At 36.7% G+C, this 23,725-nt stretch overlaps 1 protein-coding gene across 5 annotated transcripts in view; it reads right to left on the bottom strand.

Moving 5' to 3' along the window:
• Window positions 1-23,725, bottom strand: part of LOC111599591 (histone-lysine N-methyltransferase, H3 lysine-79 specific) — a 40,572-nt gene that overhangs the window by 12,542 nt on the left and 4,305 nt on the right. The gene's annotated exons all lie outside the window — the stretch shown is intronic.

Below are 23,725 nucleotides of genomic sequence, written 5' to 3'. Positions count from 1 at the left end.
GAGAAATGGTAGAACATAAATAAATAAGGCTTGAAAATGCTTTAAACATAATCAAATTAATTAAAAAACTAATAAATAAATAAATCTTTTAAGATGACAGCAGGGAAATTGTGAGATACTGAATATGAGCGTGCTTTAAGCCAATGTCAAGTAAATATAGAAGCTGCGCCATGCGAGTGTTTCGATGAAGGAATACGTAATTATTTATTATTAATAAATGAGTGCGCATAAATGTGAGAAACGGAGTAACGCACTAAGATACGTAACACTATATATATATAAAACTCTAAATCTAAGTTAATCAGTTATCAATATCAGCGACTTATCAGGTAAGAGGGACTCATAGCCTATGCATTACCAAAGTTTTGGAAGGTCAAATAAACTAAGCAGCACATACAATTTTATAGACTTAGTTGAAAATATATCAATAAACAAATATTCAATATTATATAAATTCCAATTAAGTTTAATATATACAACAATTTCAATTATAGCCGATAAATAATATGGGCCGGTGTCGAGGCATTTTTCAGTATAACGGAAGCGATTAATAGATTATTTGGAGCTAAGTCAACTGCAAACGCAAACATAAATATTTTATTACATAGCAATTACAATAAAAATTAGAGAATGTAAAAGAAATCCTTGACTTTTGTCAACTCACACAAGAAAATTTAGTGCCAAATCTGACATTGATGCTTCAATTTCTCTAAAAGCCTTTTTTACAAGACTTAATGTAACGCTTTGTGTTTCTAATGCTCATTTCTAATGCAAGGCACGTTTTAAAATGTGATTTGGCTTGGCTTTCTATGTGAGCGTGTGCGTGTCCCACAGGATGACAATGGGACTTCATTAGCATAGCCAAAAACGTCGAGAACAGCCAAAGTTATTTTAATTCCCACCATGGCAGAGGCTGAGGCGGGTGGGTATTAAGGAAATGCTGTAGAAAATCGATAACAACCCCAAAACCGTCTTCATTGGGCAAATGGAAATGGGAATGAGGCTTAATTAAAGCTTTGGGCATTGCTAACGTTTTTAAAGCACTTCGCTCGGACGTCAAAACATTTGGCCACACAAGCGACACATTAAAGTGTATATATATATATATATATATATGTATATGCATATGGATAGATTTAACAGAAACCCAAACCAATCCTGTCTGGCAACTATTCTGACACACACACGCACACATAGGCGCATATACATGCACATAAATACCGCTATGTATATGAATCTATTCAATATTCCCATGCATCCACGTGTGCCGTCCGTGTGCTGTGCATCTGTATATCGTCGAGTGTGTGTGAATTCTGTGCGAATGCTGCTGTATCTGTTGGCCTGACAACACGACAACAGTCAACAACGGCGCCGCATTTGGCCGACCCCCTGCCTCGACCCAACCGACATGTATCCTGTTCGAGCGGTTAACCTCTCTGTGACCAGAGACCATTGTCTACCCAGACATGTCTGCTGTGTGCGTGCGTGCGCGCGCCATTTACTTGAGCTTAATGACACAGCCAATTAAGCATCCGCCCTGTCAGACACAACAGCTCATTAACTACATTATTTCAATCAATAATTAGAAATTAGTTTGCTGTACTTGCTCTTTTCCATTATGCATAACTAACTGAATAAGCTCTTAGTTAACAGACCAAATGCTCTAGAAGTGAGTTCTAATAAAATTTAGTTGCTGTGAAGCATAACTAAATCATTTAGTTATTTAACTTGGAAACTCAAACTGCAGAAATTGATTTCATTTCGCGTAGTTATTTCCAGCTTTAATTATATATTTTTTTCAACTTTGGCAATCATAATTAGAGAACACAGAGAAACCAGCTACATGCTCCAGTTCATTGAGAGCATTTTGTATGCTTCATACACTTAAATCAAAGCACATTTTTTTATAATTTATATGAATTAGTCATAATGAAATTCTCATGTATTTGTTGTCAGTATTTTCTGATATTCAGTGTGTATTAAATGACTTTAAACAAGTGATTGTATAATTCTAGAAACTTTAGTTCTCAGTTAATAAATTAATAGATGCCCAGCTGTATGTATATATATTTTATTATATTTTTATATAATTATATTATTATATTATTATATTATTATATTATTGTATTTTTATATTTTTATATTATTATATTATTATTTAAAACTTTGTTATCAAAGAATATATGACTATATATAGTATTTAATCCAATAAAAATAATATAATATAAATTAATAATTATTTTTTCTTTAAACACGAATTGCTTGTTGAACATTTCCAAACTGGCTTTAAGTTGAAAAACAGCTAAAGATATTACAGCTAGGTCTTTCCGCTTTAAGAGAAAGGACTACAGCTGCTTCAGTTACCAAGCAAATCTATAATAAAATCGAAATATAAACCTTTTTTTCAGTTATTTATCCTATATAGTCGGGGCATCTGTGTAGTAGCGTAATTCAGTCGAATAAACTATCTTAATTGTTGTGCCTGACTGTGAAGGCGTGACACACATTTTCATTCCATGCCCACTCGTTCGCACACACACACGCACACCCATACACACGCTTGGTTGACACAATTACAGAGCGCAAGAACTTTGCCACGATTTTAATCAACTTAAAAAGCTCTCACACAGTCCATTCCGCCCTCCACACGCTCCACTCCACTCTGTTTGCTAGCTCTCTGGGGAGAGCACTTTTGCATGCAATATGTCTGGTGGCTGACACACGCGAGCAGCGCTGCCAACGCCCACGCGAGCAACTTATTTTCTTCCTCTTGCAACTGTTTCTGTTGTTGTCGGCTCGTGCCCTGTTTTTGCTTTTTTATTCTTAACGACTTTTGCCTGCCACGCAGTCTGTGCCTGTGTCTGTGTTGTGTTCTGTTTGTTGATATCGCAACTGAAACAACAATAAAAATAAATCGCAAATAAAATGCGAGCAAAATAGCTAAAACTAAACTGAATAAAAATTTCAGATGCGTGTGCCTCTCGCTCTATCTCCCTCTATCCCTCTTTCCTACTCTCTCTCGCTCTCTTCATTTATTGTGCCTTTAATTTTAGCGTGCGCTTTGCTATTTTTATGAGCACTTTTATTAATATGATTGGTCATTCTGATTGCTCATTTTTAGCGGCTGTGGGTCAAGGTCATGTGACAAATAATTAAAATTAACACAATTTTCTGTGTGCCGCAAGGCAGCGAGTAAATAATGCACAATTTGACCGGTCTATGTGTGTGTGTGTGTCATCTGTCAGTTAAAATATCTATTAAATGCCGTTACAGCACACAGTTTTTGTTCGTCCACGCCCACCTAGACCATATATCATACTCTGCCCACTTGTTGTTTGGTGTAATTACATTATTTCGTCGTTGACTACGAATATAATTTGATTATTGAGTTCTACACACACATACACACACACACACACGTGTTTACACAAATTGTTGCGAACAACATCACCAACAAGAACAACAACTACAACTACTATTTTATATACAATATATTCATGGTCACGTGTTTGTTGTGATTGCATGACTGAAGGTTAAATTAGTTTACGCTTTGATTTCGCGTTAATTTGTTTGACTTTTATTGCTGTTGTTTCTTCTTGTCGGCTCTAATTGTTGTTCTGCTTCTAATTGTTACACAAAAACTTCAACAATATATGTTTTTCTGTTTAGTTTATTAGCGCAAGGTCTGCGCCTTTTGAGGTCAAGCATTCTGTAAATAAATACTTTTGAGCGCAAGAAAAATATGTGTAAAAACAATTCCAGATCGAGCAATTGCCATTTTCCGTTTATTTATAGACGCTTCTAAGGAATTTCATTGAAATATTTGTAAAGTTATCAAATTGTATAAATATACGTGAAATTATTAAAAATTATAAGCCAAAGCAACAGCTGCAATTGAGCTTTCAGCACAAAATATTTACGTATTTGCGTAAGTATATATTTAAATATATGCATGTATTGGAATCTGTTCTCTGGAATTACAAATGTAAAGAAGAAACGCGCCAATCGCATTGCTCCTTTGTTTTTTGTTGTTGTTACTTTGCCTTGTTATTGCTGCAAGTATGTGGCGACAGACATTTCGTGTTATCATTGAGGTCATGCGCTCAATATTGATAATCAATAATGCGTTCTATACGTATGCACACGTACATACATAAATACACAGGCATGCATGTGTGTGTGTTGCTTTGTGTACACAGTATTAAAGCAGTTTCTGAATAATAAACAAATGAGAAAGCCTTGATTAAGTCATATAGCATTTCAATTATCATATATATAAATATATATATATATATTGTTTTTGCATATTTTATTTTATTTTTCATATATTTTCTTTTACTCAATTTCATAAATACATAAAATGCAATCTTTGTAGAACAGAGCAAACGTAAGTAGAACAGTTCTCAGCAATCTGTAGTTGTGCGGCTGTTATACTGTTATACGCGCAGCGGGAACTTAAGGCCGTCAAATGTTTGCAGCTCTTTCTAATCAGAATCGCCGAACAAACAACGTTCTGATAAGATAAAGCATTTGACCTAGTTGCACTTAAAAACTAAGATATATGTACATATATATATATATATATGTATATTGCAACAATAAAAAATAAATAAAAAAAAACATGTGACTGCCAACCACAATTGGAAGTTGTATTTATTTATATTTTTTACAGCTTGCAGCAAGTCAAACACCTGCGCTGTCGATCGCAAGCGAACAGTAGCAAGAGCCAGTGTAAGGTGAAGGCACACTCAGGTGTAGTAGGTCCGAAAGAGGGTAACTTTTTCGTAACATACCCTTGACACAAGACTAGTAGAGGAAATAGAATAAAATTTTGGTTTTCCTTTTCACTTTATGCAAGTTTTTTCCTAATCTAAATATAGCTGTAGATTAATAACGGATGTTTAAATCTTATCGATTATTAATACTAAACGATAAGGAAACGGAAATATAAATATACTCAATGATCAAATCGATGATTAATATATCGATAAGGATAACGAAATATAAAATATACTTTATCAACAAATAAGTGTTAGCAATCAAATCTATTTATAGGGAATCGGCTAGTCGATCAATTTCGTACAAATTCGTGCCATTAATCGAGCATGTGTAATTACAATTCCTTGTTGTTGAAGGATTACAGTTGTGTTTTGTGCTTGCGGTTTGTGGTACTCCGAAAACAGCTGCCGCTTGCTGCTTGCCGTTGCACGTTGCACGTCGCATGGCGCAGAGGGCACTTATCAGGTGACCACAGGACAGGCCGGTTGCACACTGGCAACAGGTAACATAACGGGGCACGTGGCCAGCAGGCAGACGGACACCAAAGCTATTTCGGCCAGGCTTTGACAAGGAAATTTACGGCCAACATGTGCAATAAATGACAGGAGGAGACTTGACCAGGCAACAGGAATCGAAGATTACATTGTAATTATATGAGTATGTATGTAAAGAGCTATGTATTTATGCAGGTACAACACAATTCAATTTTAGTCTGCTTTCAAACCAAATTACAGATTAAGATAAAGATGTGTAAATTTGATGTCAGTTGACTTGATGCAGGTGAACCAAGCAAGGTAAATATATATATTTTGCAAACGCTAAAATCTATTTTAATTAACTCACATTCCTTGCCACTTGCACTAGTCAAAGCACTTCAATGTTCTACCAATATTCCATATTTATATCTAACAATTTCGCTTCAAGTCGTCAAACTTAATATTTGAAACTTTCATTCACTCTGAAGTTTCCATTATTATTTAGCTTTTTAAAACAGGACACATTAAAGAGCTTTTTATGGCAAAGAAACAGTTAACACGCCCACAATCAACCACCGATGCCTACTTGAATATGGCACAAAGAGTGTAAGCCCGAGAAGCTCCAAGCTTGCAGCTTGGTAAACAACAAGAAACGCAAATAACATTAAGCAAAGGAAAATGTTGTGAATCAACTTTGTGCTTAAGGAACGAATCGAAATGGTCAAAGAAAGGGCCACGGAATGGAGATGAAGAAAAGGAACGAAACAGAATGGAACAGCCCTTATGCGTTTCTCAAGGCAAGAGACTTTGTGCTCGATTTAAGCTGACTTTTTTTACTTTGAGGGTTGAGTTACTACAATAACCCCAAACCCTCACTCACACACACATACACAAGCACACACACACACACATTTATATACATTAAGCGAACGTGGGAAAAATGTGGAAAATGCGAACAAAACCGAGCAAAGTCAAAAAGGAATAGCAAAATGTTGGGGCAAATGATAATGATGATAATGATGATGATGAGGACGATGAGAAATAACTAAACTAACGCCAGAGGGCTTCTAACGAAGGCAAAGCTGAGCCCAGTCAAACTTATAAAATATGTATACAATAATGTGGCGTGGCATGTGGGTGGTGCGTTGTTAGTCTGGCTGCTTGGTAGGTGGGTCGGTGTAGGTGTGTGTATGTGTGAGGTCGCAGGCTCGAAATATGCAAAAAGTTGTTGAAAACTTGCTAAGCAAAAGGCATAAAATGTTGACGAAGTACGTGTGAGTGTGTGTGTGTTTGTCTAGGGATGGGCTGACTTGAGGTGGGGCCTAGTCTCATAGACTATATGGATGCATATATGAATGTATGTATGCATGTGTGTAAGCACAGAATAGATAAAGAATGCCTGTGAAGCAGACCTCAGCCCCTCATATGCTTTATATTTCTTGAAACAACGAAGCAACTGGCTCAATAAACATTTTTAGGATTTTGGTTTATCTTAAGTTAAAGTCTTGCTTATTTAAAAACTACTTTTAGTATAAATTTTTCTTAAATATTACATAATAACTATAAATTCTCTTTAAGTAATTGTTAATATGCTTAGCTTTTTTAAACATTTTCTATAACTAATTCATAATAAACCAAAAGTTAATTACTTAATTCATATTTGGTAAGGTCTTTTGTCTATGTATTCATTACAATCTCTATAAGACACATTAGCTATATGAACTTTAGTTACTTTGGACTCATTATCTGTACAACGTCTGGGCCAATATGGTTTATGGGATTTGACCATAAGCAGCTTTCCGTATCAACCAACACAGTCCAACGGAATGGCCAAGAAAAACTTTTTCATATTGGCTGTTATGTCGGAACTGGGAAAATGTTTGTTGTCATTTGGGACAAAAACAATGCGCGAAAATGAGAAATTGTGAGGGTTTTATGTCTACTTATAGTTTGAGCAGTTCTGACAGATTTCATTGGATGAATGTTGGCAGGGATTTTGTTGTTAAAATCCAGCAAAAAGTTAATCAATATTGTTGGAAGACAGGCAACGAAGACCAAAGCGAACAGAACAAGAGGAAGGCAAGCGGGATTAAAGCCAAAGAAAATTTCACAAAATTCTTGTGCTTTGAGAGAGAAGATTATTTGAGAAACTCTGAATTGATGGCAACATAAAAGTTTTCCATATGCTTTGCAATTCAGTCAGTAAATAACAAACATAAATACATATATATAAATATAAATCAAAAACAAATTTAGCCAACTAAAATTTAATTTATAAAGTTGTAAATTCTTCAGCAATACGAATTTTCGAGTATTTACGGCCAATCAATGGTTTAATTTATTTTGTTTCTCCCACTTTAAGTTTTTAATAGCAAAGCTTTATTGTTTTATTTTCATTGAATTTTTTCCTCTTTATTATTTTCATCTATAGTTTGCCAAATTGATAATTATATATAAATAATTTATATAAATTTATGACATTCATTCTATTATCCTACATACATAAACACATACACATACACACACACATATATATATATATATATATATATATATATATATATATATATATATATATATATATATATATATATATATATATATATATATATATTATGAATTTAATAAGCTTGATCTAAATTAACTTTAATGTGTTTCACCCGTATAACTTCACTATAATATGGCTTGTTGTGCACAAAGGCAAGTAAAAAAGTATATGAAATTAAATATATTAAAGTCGCCCCAAACACACACACACACACACATACGCAATAAATTTTCATTAAAGTAAAGTGCGCGCTTCAGTGTATCCCATAATATTGCTTTCCTTTTCTCACACATGCTCAGCGCGTAGCCCACCCAACGGTATTCAGCCTGCTTGGCAACGCAACGGACGTCGCTGCCGACAAACGAGGGTTGCTGCAGCAAAAACAACAAGTAATAAACACGACAGAGCAGCAAAAAAAAAAAGAATACAAACAAACAGAGCAGTGCAGAGAGCAGTAGATAGAAGAAAAAAGAAATAAAAGGAACTGGGGTTGGGCTCTGCTCTTGTGGGTGGGTGGATGTTTATTTTTGTACGTAGGGTTGCAGATATGCTGTGCTGTGCTGTGGGGGTTGGCAGCCACTTTTTGCATTAATTGCTTTATCGATTTCTGCAGCATTTTCAACCTCTTTCTGCATGCTCGTCGTCGCTGTTGTTTTTAGCACAAGGACGTGGAATAAATATGAAAAGCAACAGAGAGCAGTCAAATGGAAAAATTCCTCTGTTTGTTATTGTGAATGAAATGTGGCAACAGAAACGTCGACAACAACAGCAACAACAACAACTATCAGAGAAAGAAGCAGAAAGTACATTCCCTCAATGACGGCTTTTTGAAAAGCAATGCAAACGCTTTCAGCGCCACCTGCCTGCATTTTATGAAGGCTCAAAACAAAACAAAGCCGAAATGTAGGACACCACGTCCTCTGACCCCACCGCCCCCAACCACCCAGCAAAGCCCACTTCTCACTTTCCCGCCTTCAAGCCATCGTCAGCAACGTCAGCAAAACAGCGACAGAGTTGCCAAATGCATGCATGCAAAATGAGCGCAGCTCGAATGTGCAGGCAAATAGACCATTGAGCGGAAACGGGGAAAGGAGAACGAGAAAGCAAAGCGCCATAGTAGCGACAACAAACGCCCGCCAGGCGGCGCCCTAGTGAATGTGAAAAAAAAGTTGCAGTAAAATTGTGCACAATCCTAAAAAATGAGGTCAACTATTTCTGCTCTATATGTGTGTGTGTGTGAGACAGAGAGGCAGAGCGGGACGATTACTGTTAACCGGGGCTGCGTTTGTTTCAATAGCGTGCTTAGTTAGTAGGTTATGTTTATGTAAATTTGCATAATTGCATGTACATAGCGTACATAAAGCATATTTACTTTCCAGTACAGCACGTACATAAGACGGATATATATATATATATATATATATATATATATATATATATATATATATAGTTATATAAAGACATACCAGCATACAAACATAGAAGTGCTCTTGCCAAGCTCTTTAAAACATTTGCCACTTTAAAGCTTTGCCTGTGAAATGTGGCAACAGCGCCGCAAGCCAATGCATTGAATGAAACGTGTTAAGAACATGGAAATGGGTCAATAATTAAAAAGCAACGCTTGCGGCTTTCAATACCTTTTGAATCTAGAAAACTCTTAACAATGTGTAAAAAGTGAGTTGAGTAAGTTGAGAGTAAAACCGAAAACGTAATATCAGCATGATTTCGATCGAATTAGGACACGTTTTCGGCTATAAATGGATGCATTTGATATAAACTTAGGACAGAGATTCTAAAAATAAATTCTATATTGTACTAGACAATAATCATATAACTGCTTTAATTTTTAAATATATTTTCTTGAAATGTTTCTCCTATTCTTCCAATATTTTCTTAATTTATATCATATCAGATATTAGCATTATTTCTCATTCTCTATATTATTATCATATTTTCTAAGTTTTACATATTTAAGAATGCATTTACAATTAAGCTTGCTTAGTTCAACGTTTCTACACAATTGTCTAGTAATATTTGATAAGAGTTCACTCTACAATTTGCTTTAGCAAGTTTCCAATAGTCACGTAATACGTCCAGACAATAAACACAATCAGCTTGCGGAATATCACAAACACAGACTGCACAACAATGAGCTATGAACAACGAGAACTGAAATAACAATCTATGCCCAGCTCAATTCGGAGCTTAGTTCAAAGAAATGCCAAAGAGCCTTAAATAAATAAAAAGTCCTTCTAATTTATAAAGTAGGTAGCAAGAGAGCTAGCTGGGAAAGCAGAGAATCAAAAGGCTAGCAACGATAACAAAGGCAAAGTCCCGAATCGAATAGAATGGCAGGCGGCAGTGCGACGTTGCCAATTTTCACAGCCATATTTTGTTTTCTAAGCAAAACGTGAGAGAGAAGGAGAGAGAGACGAAGTAGGGAGCTGGGGAATTGGGGAGGTTTGTGTCATTTGCACACACACAGATGCACGGCACATAGAGCACAAACGACCGATAAAAACAGGAAGAGAAGAATAAAACAAAATAGAAATTGAAACATCCTTCCTGCCAAAAGGATTTGGCTTGTGCGCCCTGCCAGGGTTACCCAACCTACTTGCTTCTGAAATTGATATGGGAAAAACTATGCACAATATGACAGGGTGTGGTGGGCAGGGCTGTGCGGGTGAGTTGACATGCAACAATTTTGGTGAGTACGAAAAGAACCTGCCACAAGGGTTGCCAGGCGGAGGCAAAAACCTGAATAATAATAACACCCATGAAGGAAAAATTCAGCTTAGCCGAAGAGGGTGGCCAGAGTTTGTGTGCGTGTGTGTTTACTCGTTCATTTGCGTGGAAAGGGTGCGACAGGCATTTCCGGGTAAGTGGCAATGGTAGCTGGTAATAAAATCTGTCTAACACTGTTGGACGCCAGCCAGTTGGCCAAGTGGGAGGGAGCGCGAGGAGCGTGCAGCCGCGCACTTGAAACTCTTGGCAACAACAAAAGTCGTTGTGGGTACTTGGCTAAAATACCAGAGTGACGAGCAAAAAGGGCGGATAAAATATGGTTAAAATGTAAATTGAAAAAAATTTGTTGTCTGTGCGAGATGAAAAAGAAAGAAAAGCAAAATAATAAGAGGGAAAACCCACTAAAATTTATGTGCAGCGAGCAGCGATAAAGTAGAAAACTTGAGATATATAAAAACTAAGCGCAGTAGGTTGAGAAAGGCGATTAAATTGCATAAATTATGGCTGGAACACACATACATCCACACACACACACCAGCTGGATGCTGCGTAAGCGAGATGAGTTATTACAGATAAAGAAAATCCAACAACGAAAGCTTTAAGCTATGGAAAAAGTTGATAAGAGGTGAAATGTAGCAACGTCGCCCTTGGGCTATATGTCAAAATGTTACTTTGAAGTGGTGGGAAATGGTTTGGAGCTCTACAAAGTAAGAAATGCGCTGCACTCAAGTAAGGTAAAAATACGATTTGACATTATTAAAAAACTTGCCTTTTGTTGAAATATTAATTTAGATCTATTTGAAACAAGATGTGACTACCACTTTGAAAACGGTTTAGTTAAAATCTTTCAATAGTAATGAAACATATTCGAAATATACAGATACTTAAATAAAAGCAAATCCTCATCATAAAATCTTTCCCCTCCTCATAATAAAGTGACCCTAGAATACAGAACCTTCCTCCAGATTTAATTTAACAGATTTTATATTAAGCACACTTTTAAGTGAAAAGCTTTAAGGCAATTTGAAATCAATATCTATAGTTAAGTGAAATGTGTCAACGTTGCTCTTAAGCATAAGCTGTTTGGTTTTTTTAAATTGTACCAATTAAAATAAACATCACGTCGTGTCGTCATAAATAAAACATATGTACGTGTATTTATATATAAATACATACAGAAACGCTAAGAATAAATGCCCACATCAAATACAGCGAAAAGAGTACAAATTTTTTATTTATATTTTACCGTAAATATATGGAGAAAAAAACATTGTTCAAGGAAAAAAAAAACCAAAGAAATAAAAATGGAAATATGGAATTGAAACATATACACACGCATGCACGCACACACACGAAAATTTCTGGGACGAGTCGTTGACAGTTCCAATTCCAGTTCATTGAACTGAACTTAATTAAAAATCAAGTTGAAGGTCATTTGCGTGCCGCACGCGTCTCTTTCTTATTCACAGTTGTTTTCATAGTGAATTATTAAACAAAAATAAAAATGACAGCAAAAGAAAGGAAAGCAAAACAACATGAAACATTTGTATTTGAATAAAACAAATAAATATTAAAAAGAAACAAATAAGAACTGGATATTTCGGCAAAGGTCAGTGAACATATTCAACAAAGAATTTCGAGCCAAATCCAGAGACAACAACAAGTGAAGCACAATAAAAAGCCAAAGCCAAAAAAAGAAGACAAAAACAAAAATATCATGACGATCATGGATCATGATCGTTGCTCTTTCTCGCTCGCACTCTCAGCTCTGACCGATGTAGAAAACCTGTTTCAATTGAAGCTATTGCGTGAGTAAGCCCGTGAAATATGGCAACGACGCACAAGCTACTAATTGTAGACAGTTGGCAACGCTGCAGACAACAAACAATACATACATATGTACATATGTACATATCTTTGTGAGTACTATGTTGATAATACCCAATCAGAATTTCAAACATTTTTATATGAAGAACGTGACACAGCAACATTAGAAGAAGCGACATACGAACGGGAACAATGTGAAAATGAAACATAAAGCAGCAGCTGCTGCTGCTGTAGCTACTGCTAATGGTGGCCTCTGTGCAAGCGAGATGGCGGAAAGGCATTAGAGCGATTGACGCTCTACTGCGCGAGTGTATGCGTTTGACAGGTGTTCGCTAGTGCGTATCTATAAGTGTGCGTGTATGTGAGTGTGGGCTGTGTGAGCATAGACGACGTAATAGCTGCATAACTGCATTCAGTGAGTGAAGTGCACAGGCACGTACGCCACAACAAACAAAATAAAAAAGAGACCGAGAGAGAAAAGGAAACAAACCGCCCCAACAACAACGCGCAGGTGTTCATTTTCACTTAGATAGGTAGATAGAAAGCGAGAGAGAGAAAGAGAAACAGAGAGAGAGAGCGCGCAATCAGCGCTATCTTCTCAATTTCAATGCAATTTCTTAAAGTGTCACGTTAAATAAGGAAGTAACGACAAAGAAAAACACAAAATCTATTTGTGTGTGTGTGTATGTGTGCACTATAACTAGTTCTAGCTGTAGTTATCATCTCAGGGGCATTAGATTATTATTTAGTTATGCAATAAGCAACAAATGGAAGGTTGTTCATACAATACTGTTATATGAATACATACATCAAATTAATGTATCACTGCGATCAGCTAAGGTCAACTATTAAAAGAGTACTGAAATGCGTTTCACTTCATTTCGAACCTGGAAGCTATTTTAATAAATAATTAAGTTAATTGCGTAAAGTTTTTGCTTCTTTGCTTTTGCATGAGATCATCTACCTTTAAAGCCTGAAAAGCTCCAAACAAGTTTCTATGATATTTTGATATTAATAGACAGTGATGGAATAATGGATGGTGCACTCAAATAATATGAAATTTTGCATCTATAACTGACTTTTTAACTTCTCACGAACTTCGTATTCAAGGTGTATTATTACTTTTATCTTTACTGAAAAACAACCTTGAGTTGGTTATGTCTTGGAGTAGTGTCAACTCGTGTTTTGATGATTCTAAAGATCGGAATTGAGTTCATTAAATTATTTTAATGGGTGTAAATTAATATTATGTATGCCTTTATGACTATGCGTATGGATGTATTTTGCAATTCCTAAAAGTTAGGTAGCCTTTCTATGCAATTCTCATGAAGTCATGTACCAATATGATAATCAAATAGTAAAATCTACTCAACGCATAAATTATTCTTCTATAATCGAGTTCCATTTTAGTGCAAATGTCATTAAATTTATTCCCTCATTTAACTTTTTCAACATTAAACCAGATTTTTTTTAATGTATTCATATTTATTTTAGTCATCCTAAAAGGTTTGAGCAATTTAATTTAATGTGAATTTATTGAGTTCGTAGGTGTCGAGCTGAGCTCGTTGACTTGTTGTAATTTTGTAAATATTAAAGCCCAATAAAGTTGTCGCATTGACTGACTGCAGGCGGCGCATGATAACGGCCTTAAAGACAACACAACAACTACAGTTGATGCACTCACTCACACACACACACACACACACAAACACACGCACAGAGAGAACCCACATGCATACACAGCCGCCCACATTTGCCCTCAACTTGGTTCGTTTAGTCTATTTAACGCGGGCTGTGCACAAAACGTGTTTCAGCCTTTTTAAATGCAACTAAAAACTGTTGAGGACGCCTATATATAGACACATGTGCAGGCAATATGTATAGATATATAAGTGTATATATAAATATATACTTATATACAAATGTATATGTATTTGTGTGTTTAAATAAACTTGTAGCCATAGTCTACAATAAGACCAGTGTTGGCCAACAGAAACCTGCAACACATTTTATGCCCTTAGGCTAAATACGTCGCCGTCGCGTTTATTCTCTGCCAACGTGCTGTTGTTTTTGCTTCAACGTTGCCGCATGGCCAACGACCTTTATCACACACACACACACACACACACACACACACACACACACACACACACACACACACATACAGACACACCTCTGCACATACATACCTACACGCACACATATAGATACTTGCGCTCACGTTTTTGTATGGCGCTCTTCTTCTTTTTGGTCTTTTTTTCCCCCAGCAACTCCACTTCAACTCGTTCGACGACTGCGCGCGGACTCAGCCAGACGTTTTTAGCTTTTGTCTGTTGTTTCATCGTTTGTTTGTATGCGTGACTCTTTCGCTCACTTTCCACATACTCCCGCTCTGTCTAACGCACACATGCACACTTACATATTAATACATACGCAGGCAAGCGTCTGCAATTTAATAATTTCGAGTTTCGAGCTCACTCGCTCTCTATGTCTTTATCTCCCTTTGCCTTCTCTCCGGAACTTTCAAATAACGCAACCTGTCTGGCAGACAACACACAAGCACGCACACACATACATATAATCTACTTGAATTTGTTATTGCTTGTGCATGTTTCTCTTGTTTGATTTGCTTTTATTTGTTTGTCTTTTGCTGGCCAGAGCATTTCAATTAAAGTGCAAAGTTAAAATTTTCGCTTCCTTTATTGCCGTCTCGTTTGCACGTCTTCATACTCAAATTGCCGTCTATTTGCGTAAACACGAGTATGCGAGTATGTGAGTATGTGAGTATGTGAGCATGCGAGTATGAGTGTATGCCTGCATATATGTATGTTGTAATCGTCGCTTACAATTTACCGTTGCAAGCCGGTATATTAATAACCCAACAACATCAGCAGCAACATTAACTACAGAAACAACTGTTGCTTTTTCACTTGTCACTTGTTTCTTTTCGCATTTCACGTTTCTTAGAATTCCATTTAATGCAGCTGGCACGCATGCAAATAGACTTACATATATATAAGTTGTTTTATACATATATACTTATGCATTTTATTGCGATTTTATTTGCTAATTTCTTTTTGTCTGAACTTGGTACCGCTTTATGAATCATGCGGAGGTCCGTTAAATCCAGGTCAACCCGTACAAAATGAGACATAAAAACGCAACAACAACAACAGCAACAAAAATGTCAACAAAATGGCATTACAGAAATTCGCCATAAACATGCAAAGTTTATTTGGCACAGATTTTATTTATACACGCACATACTCGTACGTATTTGTGTGTGTGTGACTGTGGTGGAGTATTAATGTTTTTGTTGTTGTTTCCATAGTTTTTCATTGTTTATATTACAGTTAGCAGCTGCAAGAAGAATAATTGGAAAACTGACACCATTTTTTGTATTTTTTCAAATTCGGATTTCTCAAATGTAAACAAAAAACGACATAATAGAATCTTTGTTACAGTTTAGCAACATTGTTGCTGTTTTAATTTATTGTATTCTATAAATTTTTAACTCAAAGTTGAACTGCATTTGACATTGAATTGTTTACTGACAGCTGATAATAAAGTAATTGGGTTCCAAGTGCTACTTTTATCTTTTGCGGAAGTGCGAGCTATTAAATTGAACCTCTTGGGAATTTTAAATTAATTTAATTATTATTATAAATAACGAAACGTTTCTTATCAAAAAGACAGATATGGCTCTAACTAAGTTTGCCGAAATGTAGGGAATCCCCAAATAGGTTTCATTTATTACTTATTGTTATCTATTTAATTCCATCTTTGTCGGACTTTCTATAGTTCGTCACAGCTGATTCCTAGAAACTGACAAGAGCAGTCTAGCCAGAAGAGATGAGGGAAGCTATAAAATGGGGAGAGATCGCTACGATCTTACGGACGGACCTAGCCAGATCAAGGGCGATGACGTCCTGAAAGAGATTACACATTTTTATGGGGTTTGCCACGCCTTCTGCAGGAAATAAAAAATTACAGCTTTGATTTATTTTATCTATTTATATCAATTGTTATTTACAAATAAAAAATATGCAATGGGAAAAGGCGAACAACAATGAAGAAATTACTTATAAGTATTGTTTTTGTTGCCGTAATACGAAACGGCAAATGGGAAAGTTTGTAATTAACGCTCGTAGATACCTAATGATAGAGTCTAGTTGAATCAAGCTTGACTCACCTGAGTAATTTTTTAAATGGGAATTTTTTCTTACAAAACTCTTGTAGCTTTAATCAATCAAATTATAATAGGGTTTCACACTAATTGCAGTAATTATAGAGTAATAAATTATTTAAAAAGTGAAATGCGCCATAAGAAAGATGGCAACAATTGAATCCTTGTGCGAATTGCATTCGAACTGAAACGGTTTTTGGTTCCTTTGACTTACCGACCTAAGAATTGCTGCCGATCATTTATTCATGAGGAATTGTTTATTACCTATCTGTAATTACCGTAATTGGCCATTTAAACTAATTGCAATAAACCTGTTTTCCCATGCAAATTACAAAATTGCTTATATTTTGAATGAATTTTAAATGTTGCACTATTTTCTTCCGTTCATTCCGATTTGATTTAAGATATTGCACTATATCTAGCTTTTGTGGACCTGACCTATAACAAGACACGAGCTGACTTACCACTCTCTCAGTGTCATTCAATTGTATATGTTTCTCTGTCTCTCGCACTCTCTCTCTCTCTCACTCTCGCCCCCTATCTTGCTCTTTTACATTCCGCTTTAAAACTTTTAGCAACGGAAATTACGCAACAAAACATGCAAAATGAAAATGAAGCAAACAGAAGAAAAAACCATTGAACGTCGCAGTCGCAGTCAGCGTCACTTAATGCTAAGCTGTACATAAATAATGCAAATGTGGGCAGCGCAGTCCATGTCGAGGCCAGAGCGAGGCAATTGAACTTTCAGTGCAACTTTCTTAAGCCAGAGCCAAACAGCTGTTGCAAAGCGTACGAGGGAGAGCCAGTAAGCTAGAAGAGAGTGGAGTGTGGAGAGCGGGAGAGGGTAAACGAGTGCAATAACTTGACGCTTGTTGCCCACCATTTATTATCGCTTTATTTTTATCGCATAAATAAAAGTCGTAGCGCGAAAAAAGGGCTTGTCAGCAGCGCAAACTGTGAATCGAATGAATAAATGAATGGAGCGCCAGAGACGAATAGTGAACAACACGACCATAACAACAGCAACAACAACAACCACAACAGGAAAAGTTGTTTGTATTGCTAAACTGAGTGCTAAAAGTTTAAGGACATTTTGGCTATGCTAACATCTCACGTGAGTGAGGCGGGTCTCTGCTGCGCCCCTTCCTCTTAAATAGGGCGGATTTACGGCCACTTCTTGGCCTGCCAAGCATTGTCGGTTGTGAAACTCATGACGTCTGAGCACGCGACGACTGTTTATTACTCTTCATTTTGTTTTTCGCACGGGGCAAGGCTGCATCAACCACACCCCGAAATGCCATAAAAAGCAGCAGACACACGGGTTAACCCACGAATTGGAAGTAACTCGTGCGTCTTCCTCGTCGACTTGGTTGTTTACAATTTAACGGCGTTAATAGCCCTTTGCCTGCAGTGAAATTCCCATTTTTTGTTGCATTTGTTATTGCCATGGAATTTATCAGACATGTAGTTGTATCTAGTATCTAATCTAGCGGATCCAAGTGATTGACAGAAGTTCTTTGAATAACTGATTAACTGATTATAGAGCGTTGTTTGAAGTCAAGCAGAGAAAAGGAACACTTCTTGTACAATATATTTATATTTTAATATTGAATAATGATGTCGTTGTCATTAAATATATATTTATATCTGAATATTAGAATACATTAGTTTTTGTATCGAAATAATGAGCGGATTCAATCTAAAATATCTATCTATTTCTCTATTGCATAAATATATTTAACATGTTATGTATGCATTTAAGTACATATATTATATGTGTGCATTGTGTTCATTAAAATTGTAGTGCAATTGAGTACTGATTGTTTAGTGATAAGCACAACATTTTGAATAATATTAATTTGAAACGAATAGTAGGATTTGCATATATATTTATACATATAACTATTTTCATGAACACAACATGTAAAAATTAAACAATTAATCGACAGTTAAATGCTTTGTTTTTAATTGTAATTTTGTGTGCTATAATTTCTAGCAGATTCTATTTGTTTAATTTGTTGTTAGAAACCCCTTTATCTGTTGCATAAATAACCTATTTTCCAATTCAAAACATTTGCGTCTGTTTATTTATTGCTTTGAAGTGGCATCGCAGGCACAAATAGCCAAGGAGTTATATTAATTATGGATAGTGATAAATATTTATGCTCCAATTATTTGCAAACACTTCAAAGAATTTAGTAATTTACCTACTTTATTCAAAGCATAGCAAACTGTGGCCAAGAGGAGAATTCAACTTTAATTGAAAATTCCAAAAGACGACCTCGCACAACATCAACATCATCAGTGTGGCTGGAGTGGGTGGAGTAGGTGTTTCAGGGGTGGGTCAGTTAAAGCGCGACGAGTCGAGTCGTGTTAAAAATTGAAAGCTTAAATGCAACAAAAATTGACGCAAGGGACATGAAACAAGAGTCAGACTGGTTCATGCATATAACGGCAAAATTTAAATTGTATGAAATTGGTCGGCAAAAGATTAAAGCACGCCACACGCAACACAGATACATGCAAACTGTCAATATATATTCGCATACACACACAAGCAATTTAAGTGAGTGGTGGTGGGTGGGTGGTTGGGTGGTCCTGGGGTTAAATGCCAAAAATAACAACGCAGCCTCGACGACAGCAGCCAGCACATAAAATACATGTGCAAGCAAAGCATATTATGTACAAACGACCGGCCGGAATAAGTACATATACATATACATACAAATACAGCAGCAGCAACAACAACAATGCATAGCCAGCACACAAACACATACACAAATAGTAGAGCTTAGCATAAAACACAAGCGCGCGCGCTTTTATGTGAGTGCCATTTTGTCATAAGAGAGAGAGAGAGAGGGAGAGCGAGAGAAAAAAGAACAGGCAGAGAGCAAAAAGCGCCGCATGCGGCGAGAGCGAAAATCGATAAAATCAAGGGCAGACAATGTGTTGGGCGGCAGGCAGCCATTTGGTGGGAGAGAGCGAGCAAGCAGCAGGCAGCAAGCAAGCAACTGCGAGCAGCAACAACAACGAACGTCAACTTTAGGCGCACGTGAGGCGGCGGCTGCTGCTGTCGCTGCTGCTTCTTTTTCGCTTCATTTTTTTTAACGGAGTGGGTGGAGACGCTGACGTCGCTAACAGCAGCAACCCTCTATAGGCAGAGCCGTATTGTGAAAGTTTTACTGTGTGTGTGCGTGTGTGTGTGGCGAGGCAGTAAAATGAAATGGGAAAGCATGAAAAATAATCATGCACCTACTTCCCCCGGTCGTCCTAAAATGTGCTACTTGCAGAAACTTTTGGGGCGGTGCCTGGCAAAAATGTTCTAACTGGAGAAATCGTCTTTAATATGTACACACAAGTATAGATATATATATATATATATATATGTACATATATATATCTGTTTATATAAATATATATATAAGAGCAGCGGGTACCGTTATGTGCCTTGGCTGCCGCGCCTCGTTTTGGGCGCAGCTCTTGCTTCTCGCAGTTGCTTTTTGTGCGAGTCATGATTTTATTTTCGGCTCGAAAGGTTCAAGGAGGTGCCTTGGGTTGGCTTTTGGGGGGTGGGGTATATTGGCAGGATATCGCGTTTGGCAACAGCGCGTGGTATAATTTAATGTGTGGAGTAATAGAAATGGCGTCTGCACTTAAATTTAACAGCAAGGACGAAACTCGAACCGAAACTTGACTGGGGCGTCGGCGGCTTCTCTGTGCAATTGCGCTTGGGGTATTTGTCGTGATTGTTGTTGTTGCTGCTGTTGTTTTTGTTAGCGTTGTTACTATAGTTGTGGCTGCTTGAAGTTTTGCCTTGCTGGAGCGCATTAATTTAATCTGAATTGTGAAAAGTTTGCTTTAGATTCGAAGAGGCACGCAGAATTGGTAATGCGACACCCCCATCGGGGCGTGGCCTTTATGTTTTCAGCCCATTTAATGCTGTGAAGACTTTAACTTGATTCAATAAACAAGAAGTAAGCTTTGCAAGCTTTAACAAGATTATACTTAATGTAGATTTGAGAAGGAAATTGAGTTTGGCAAGATTTAAAAAGAATAAAAATTATGTTCTGATATGATAGCATAGTACTATAATAGAAATGCGTGCTTAGTGAATATTCTAGATACTACCAATAACAGTAAAATATTTGTTGGCGAATATTCATATTACTGTTAGTAATAGGGGTATAAGTTGAGCAAATTTGCTTGATTTTAATCCAATATTTAACCTTTAAATCGAATGTTATTCGAAAATCAGTTTATTCATTTCAATATCTGATTCTTAAAGACTTCTTCTGCATCTTGTTTAAAAATAATCTACGAAGTCCATTAGGAAATGTAAGCGACTTATTTTCAGTATGTAAAGTATCCCAATACTAAAAAACTGTTTCATATTCATAGATCTCGGTATTTGTACTTGTTAAAGCTAAGCAATTAAGAAATTCCACGTTTGAGGCTTTATAGTAAATTAAATATATATGTTTTCTTAATATAATATAATGCATACTGTATATATATTTTTATGGAATAGATTTAACATTTCATAGTCTACCAAATTTAAAGATTTGTTATCCGATTTCCCTATTTTCAAGTATCTTTAATTTTGTATAAGCCATATCACTCTCATATTTAAGCTTAAAGCAAATATCTCTATCACCGTTTCATGTTTAAACTAAACGGTAAATTTCGCAAATGCCTCATTACCCAAACACACTTTTACTGACACAATTACAATTCCAATTAGATAAACAGGGCCGAAAATTTCATGATAATCGTGTAGAATTAAAGACGCCTCAGCTTAAATTAAGGCAAAAGACTTTGGAGGCGAAAGATATATGACCAAGTGTTGGGGTTTGAGTATCGAACGCGTTTATCTTCATGCTGAATGAATGAAATTATTGACGTTGTGTGCGAGAGGGAGAGAGACACACAGAGAGAGAGAGAGGGGGCAATAGCCTGGTTGCCTAGCTTTCGAACAGCTAAGCCGAAGTGAAAATTGGCAACGCTGCAAAAGCCAAGAATGCCAAAGTAAAAACGAACGCAAAAAACTAGTTACAGCGCACACACACACAAACATATACGCAGACAAAAGCCTGGGCTAGCGTCTTGTCTGCTCCATTCCACCCACTGACCTGGCACGTTCTTCTCCCCAACCGCCTGCTTTGCCTCGTGTGTTGTTGGTGCGTTGTTGCCACATTATTTTATCACAAATGTTATCAAAATGTGCGTTGCCAGCTGCGGCCTTAAGCGACATGGGGTGCTAAGCGAAGAAAGGGATGGAGAAGCAGACGAAGAAGAAGAGTCAGAGTAGAAGCGCCGCCATACCTCATCAAATGAGGTCGCCTGTGTGCCGGAGCAGGCGGCGGGCAGCCAGCAGCATTAGTCAAGAAGCAGAAAAAGTTGAAAATGAAAATAATGCAGCAGCAGCAGCAGCAGCAGGGGCAGAGAGCGAGAGTGTTGAGTGGGAGGCAAAAACAAAAAATAAAATAAAGAGCGAGAGAGCGTAAAAGGGAAAGAGACTCAGAGCGCTCACAACAGCGACAAAGCGTAGGCAGCAAAGCGAGCCTTGTGGGTGGCTAAGCTGTGCGCCTTCGTTGCTTCTCCTACTTCTTCCTCTTCTATGTTATTCTTGTTTTCTGTCCTTTTTTCAAACCGTTGGCTTTTTGTTTTGTTTTGTCTACGAAAAAAAAAATATAAAAATAATACAGTCTCTTCCAGAGTCTTTTCCATCTGCACTCTATGGGATGTGGGAATTTTGCGCATGTACATCAAATACATAATACATGAAGTAAGTATGTATGTATGCGTATAAAATACCCTCACACTCACACACACACACATACACAGCTATGCACAGTGACAGACGCACGGTAAATTGTCATCGATTTTCTGTTCTGTTGCCATGTAAAAACCATTTAAGCTGTTACGAGTGATGATAAGAGGGGGCTATAGAGAGGGGATTGGGTGGGGCCACCATGTCGCCTGTTTAGATTGTGTTTATGTTTACGGCATTTTATGCATGCATGTTGTATATACTCAAACGAACGTAGCTATGTATGCGTATGTATCTCAAAGATACACACACATCCAGATCTAACGCTAGTTATAACGGTTGACTGGGCCAAGCTAAGTAGCCTGTCAACTTTACCCTGTATCCGTATCTCATATGCCAGTTAGTTGTGTATCCATTGGATACCTTTTGACTTGACTTTAGTTTTTATGCGGGCCCAACAAAGAAATTTTCTATCCAGTTTTTATTTCATATGCTACTTGACCCGAACACAAAGTTCGATGAAAAGTTACAGAAACGTAATTTGGGTAAAACGATAAGGGAACAGATTCGAATGCCCCACAATTAATTCACGGTGAGCTTAATAGCAGAGAAGGGAAACATTGGTGAGAATAGTTAGGACTTAAAAATACTGTTAAACTGAGGAAATGTTTAGATGTGTACAATAAATCTTAATTGGAATATTTCTGTAAAACAAAATTAGTTCAGATTAGACGGGAGTGTCCGACTGTAACATACCCTGAACGCTACTAGGAAATATCCCAAACTCTGGGAAGAAGATTGTCATTGCAATCATTCTACGATTTTCTTATATATGGATGACGAACACACTCTTATGAGGAAGGGAATCCAAAATCATCACATAAACCCACACAATAAACTCGAAATATCCATCTTGTATGGTAGGAGCTCGTTACATATTTAATTACCTAAATCCTGTATTTTACCAACTTAAATAAATAAATATTTCAACTAAGACATTCTTTAGCTTTAATATAAGTTTATAGAAACTTCAATAAAAATAAACAGCTTTTAAAGCTTCAATTTCCACTTAAACCTCAAATGTGAATATATCTTTAGCTAATATATTTTCACAAAAACCCTTTTCTAATACTAAGCATAAATTGGTAACGAAAAAAAGTAGCAAAGGCAAACATCGAAAAGAGCAACAACAAAAGGCAACTTTATTAGTTTTTCCTTTTTCATTTTTTTTTCGCTATTTACAGCTTGTTTCCATAGACTTTTTTTTGACTGACAGCGCCGCCAGTTTGTCTTGGCTCCCTTTCAAGCACATGTTTTTTCTGTGTCTCTCACTTCATCTCTCTCTCTTTCTCGCTCTCATCAGATATATATAAAAATTTTTTGCCTTTGCTTAT

The sequence above is a fragment of the Drosophila hydei genome, unplaced genomic scaffold (assembly GCF_003285905.1).
Source record: "Drosophila hydei strain 15085-1641.00,03,60 unplaced genomic scaffold, DhydRS2 tig00008121-arrow-pilon, whole genome shotgun sequence".
Taxonomy (NCBI): domain Eukaryota; kingdom Metazoa; phylum Arthropoda; class Insecta; order Diptera; family Drosophilidae; genus Drosophila; species Drosophila hydei.
This window is presented reverse-complemented; position numbering and strand designations above follow the sequence as displayed.